The sequence below is a fragment of the Montipora capricornis genome, chromosome 4 (genome assembly GCF_036669925.1).
Source record: "Montipora capricornis isolate CH-2021 chromosome 4, ASM3666992v2, whole genome shotgun sequence".
Classification (NCBI taxonomy): domain Eukaryota; kingdom Metazoa; phylum Cnidaria; class Anthozoa; order Scleractinia; family Acroporidae; genus Montipora; species Montipora capricornis.
In genome coordinates, this window is record NC_090886.1 from 22,258,087 (window position 1) to 22,263,086 (window position 5,000).

Here is a 5,000-nt window from a genome sequence, read left to right on the forward strand (position 1 = left end):
ACTTCCAAATTTCAGCAGTAGCAGCTTGGTCCGTTCTCTAATCTTCACCATGGACTTGTCCTTATTTTTTTGCTCAAGTGGACGGCGTAAAAATTGCTCATGTTGGTCCTTAAGATCTTTTAGCTGTGTGTAAAATAGCACGTCCCTCATTGCCTCTACATCAGCCAGTGCTCTGTGAGCTAGAATATAGAACATTGTACAAGTTACGCGTATGATTGCTTTTCATTTTACCATTGAGTTCAGAGACAAGTGACTAATCCTGTGTTACTACTGTATGTACTGTTATTTCTGTTATCATGCAGTGTTTCCACCAGACTGCACCATTGCGGAATCCCGCATTGTAATCAGAGATGGCCTCCAGAGAAATTTGGCCTTTTTTTTTTTGACAAGGCTGCAGGCTTAACACAGGCATAGTATTTAAAAAGCCATCTCAGGGCTCAAAATTGAGACCGATACAGTTGCCAATGCAATCAAATCCCTCTGTGGCAATTTTCTTGGCCATCATGCCAGATATTGCACTTCCAAATTTCAGCAGTAGTAGCTTGGTCCTTTCTCTAAACTTCACCATGGACTTGTACTTATTTTTTGCTCACTTCCCAAATTCAGGTCTTTACAGTTTACTCTCCCTGAATATGTAACCAGATTAATAAATGCAACTTCTTCTTTTGAGTTACATGTAAAGAGATTTTTCAATAATAACTACCATCATTTTGTGTATTGGGGAAGCATTAATTACCTTTAAATTGTGCATTAGGAAAGTACAGGGCATGCAATGCTGGCATGCCAAGCTTCTGCTTTTTATCTAGGGGAAGTTTCCCTAGTTTCCTCAGCTGTAAAATGAAACAAACAAAATTGTAAATTTATATACATTTTGGATAGTACAACTCAAATCACTACATATTTTTTATTGTTTAAATTCTGATGTCATTAATTAATTATTAATATATTCTAAAAGCCACATTATTGTTTAATGTGAACTATTTACTTTGTTTGATCTAAACTTACAGCTCGCAAGTTGAACAGTGTATCCCCAAAGAAGATGTGGTTAAATAGCTTGGTGGTGAGCTATGGATATCTCCTTTCGATCTCCATGTAAAGAAGAGGAAAGTCATAGACAAACCCATTGTGTGCAAGAAGTACTAGGAATTAAATAGAAATGAAAATAAAAGATTTTGACACAAAACAATGATTTGAATTGTTTTACTGGTAAGAATCTTGGTGGGATGCATGTACATGTAACCTGTATCACTGAAACGTACCTGTGTGTAATTCTTACAATGTAGATGCTAACACTTGTAACCACTACACCTCACAAAAAACTGCTTCAACAACCATAATACTGACTGTGTGCTACAATTCTAGTTGTTTTCTAAATTACCTGGGAAGTATTTTTTGTTTGTCTTTGCTGACACTTCCTCTGTGAGATTTGTAAGCCATGATACAAATCTAGGCAAAACTTCAGAAAGCTTTGGTTGTTGGATAAGGTCGGTTTGCTTTATGCCACATTTTCTGACCACTGAAAGGAAACAGGCACAGAGTGGTTATAAAGTAGTCTGCAAGAGGAGATGCCTTTTCCGGCTTTTGTTTCACCTGCCTCGAAAAGAAATCTTTTTGCGGTGTGTGAAACAAAAACCTGGAAAGGTGTCTGTTCTCGCATGCTACCGGTAATATAAAATTATTAAAATATTAGAAATGAAACTGACCTAAATAATATGCAAAAAATAACCTTTATTATAGGAATAAAAATATGGCTGAATAATGTTGTACATTTTGTAATGCAGTGATATTCCAATAACTGTTGGTATCCAGCAAAGGTATGCCATTGTCCAGAGAGCTTATTTGTCACATGCATTTGTTTCACAAATTATCGTCAGATTTTTTAAAAATCATTGGTAGTACTTTTCCCTTCAATTATTAATTAATTGTTTATTAGTATTGTTATTGATGGGAAAATAATTAATTTTGTACACAATGTCATGTGTAGCTGATGACTTGATTGAAACTAAACTCCACAGCAACCTAAAGGTAGGCTTTGTATGGGAGTTACTCTAAAACATTGTTTCTACCTGGGGCTGCTATCCTTCTGGAGGTATTGACTAATGAATGGAAAGATTTTTCCAGATGAGTTTCCACACTGTTGGCAAGTGGTTGCAGCACTGCAGCAATTTCTACAATGTGGTCCTTGTAAATGAATCCACCGGTGCCTTCACAATCATACAAGAAATACAAAGGGAAGGATTGCCTTGTAGCTCATCTCCACGCTCATCGTCGCTGCTGTCTGTCACTGGCACACTGTCACTGCAGTCTGGCTCTGGGAAAATGTCACTGCTATCACTGAATTCTGATTCAGAGCTGTTGTCATCACATCCACCTGCAGAGTATTTTGTTGTGATGGAAACAGCCTTCAGGGATGTCATATATTCTTTCTCTTTCTCATGTTTTTTCATCTTGTTCCTTTTGTTTTCATTTCTACATGTACATGTACATACAGTAAAGATGCATGAGATGAGTATTATGTTATTTATGTAAACAGTACCAGTACCTTCTATTAAACAACTTAATGAAATAAGCTTAGGATGAATACATACAGTGTATACATGTGTACACATTGAAAGGATAGTGACACAAAAATTAACCTTTTCTTTTGGTAATCTGGTGAATTTCGTTTCCTGATGTCTTCGTCAAATTGTTCTTGACGTTGAATGACATACTCAATGGCTTTCTTTGGCATTGGCATTGAAAGTAGTTGGAACAAGAGAACTATCCATATTGGACCAATATTCTAATAAAGAAATAGTAATACATTTATTCAGTATACTATTGCAATGTTCTTATATTTTGGTGAAGTTTCACACTGAAAAGTACATCATGTTATATCATGAACTCACATCCTATTTCTTTTGAAATATGCATAAAAATAGCTTTACATGAGACCTTGGAAAGTTGAGATCAAAACAGGAGTTGTATTGTATTCCATTTTAAGGGAAAAGGTCATCTTTATTAATGATTCTTACGATCTGCATACACGTTTGTGCGTAGCTACTCTAGGTGTTACTGACAGTAAATATAGTAGTGTACAGTAGGTATAGTGACCTTGTGTGGTATTGACATGTTTGTCTTACACTGGTAGTGTACAGACCCAAGGTCAATCCTTTTCCCCCTGTATGCAAGTGCGATGCCATGGTATCCCTCAGGGATGTTGTTAGTGATTCGTCCCTCCAAGGTAATATATTCCTCAGGTCTTGTGGCCATCTTTTCTAGTACACTTTTAAGTTCACTCAGTTGGGATTTGCATGTAAATGAATGTTTGCAGTGGTAGGGTTTACCTTCTTCGTCTTCCTGTTCATTAAGATAAAAAAAATTGTTACCCCAATGGTATTGTTTTTATTCTTAGCTAAACAGGGACTTTAATGTTCATACACACTGTATATTAGAGTTTTCAATCTCTTTCACCAAACAGTGGTAACTGCATTCACAAGTCATGTAAAATTTATTAGGTTGCTATTGGTTACCTTTTTATGAAGCCTGCACCATGTCGAAGAGTGGTCATCGGTGTAGTGTTGGTAGTAGTTCATGATTGCCTTTCCAAAATCAACCAGTGGATCTTCTGATGAGTAGATCTCTTCACACTTTGTTAAGTTTTTTAAGCATTTTTTGGCATTTTGAATCATGCCTTCTGACATTCTTTTGCACTTTGGCAAACCAAGGCTCTTGCACTGTGAATGGTAAGTATTCATCATTATTTTTTTTGGCGTATCAGTCCTTTTTATCATTCTTTACTGCTCATTTCTTGAGTGGCAAAGACTCAATAACTGAGCAGAACGGGTGTTTCCACAGGGGTCCGCATCTTGTTAACCATTTTTTGAAGTAATATTACCTCAATGTGTAGTCTTGTACGGTTGTGAACCGCCCGGAAAAGTAAATGCAATAGTTATGTCACCGGTGTCATTTACTAAGTATCGAGTAATACACTTTCTACATATCGGAAACGCCAAACTGTAGTACTGAAATCTACAGTTTGCACGCTACTTTACTGCAACTCGATGTACTCCGCACTTACCTGGCATGGGGTCTTTTTTACTTTTTCCAAGTCTGCATGGAAAGTTTTGGCAGTGTGGTTGCCGCAGTACACAATGTCCGTTTCTGGGCTTCTTGATAGCAACACCTCGTGACATGCAGCGTCTTTGTCTAAGACTGCTTTTGTTATCGTCATCTTTTCCTTTCCTATCAGATCTGCAAGTATCTCGTCGAGCATGTTCCCTTCTGCCCCGCCAGATGTGCCCTCCCAGTTGGCGCCTTGTCCTCGCTTCGTTCTGTGAGCGTAGCCGATTATGTTGCCTGTCTTGGCATCGTGCATTGTAGTCGAAGCGTTATTGGAGTAGTGACCTCTAGTAAGATAAAACCCATGGAACATGACCTCTAACTTCTTTTCATCTCCGCGCGCTCGGATAATTTTGCGAGCCTGGTCAACGCTCCAGTTGGCCATTTTTTCCACTTCTGGGGCGATCCACTCAATAACTCGAATCCATTGCTTTTCGCTGAAGTGGCTTATTCCAAGAGTGACCAGAACATGGTCGTAGTCCTTGTAGTACAGGCCACAAACAATGAATGTCAGAAGGATGTAGTTCGTCAGGTAAGTTTTGGGTTTTGATCGAGTCGGTATAATTTCGTCGCTGGTGCAAATGGTCCACTCTTTTTTACACTCTGAACAAACGAAGTCCAGCTTCAAAATTCCTGTCTTCGGTTCACTTAGTTTCGAAAATTGTAGCGTCCCTAAATTGTTGCACTTGTTGCATTTACTTTCTAATACGGACTTTTGAAATTTTTCCAAAGCGCAGATTACCAGCGGGGACTGATTTATCCTTAAATGCTTTTTAGTTAGCTGTTCAGGGTCATGACCTTTGTCTTGAAAAAAGGCGTCCACTTTACGACTTGTTTCTTTATCCTCTTCACTTTCTGTTAGTTGTTCAGAAGACTTAGTTGGTACTTTTTCGCAAGGC

The 5,000-nt window shown here is 38.1% G+C and overlaps 1 long non-coding RNA gene across 1 annotated transcript in view; it reads left to right on the plus strand.

Moving 5' to 3' along the window:
* LOC138044535 (uncharacterized) overlaps nucleotides 1–1,183 on the plus strand; it is a 2,172-nt gene extending 989 nt beyond the window's left edge. The window contains exon 2 of the long non-coding RNA XR_011131458.1: nucleotides 1,008–1,183. This is a non-coding gene — a long non-coding RNA (uncharacterized lncRNA). The remainder of the gene's footprint in view (nucleotides 1–1,007) is intronic.
* The last annotated feature ends 3,817 nt before the right edge of the window (nucleotides 1,184–5,000 follow it).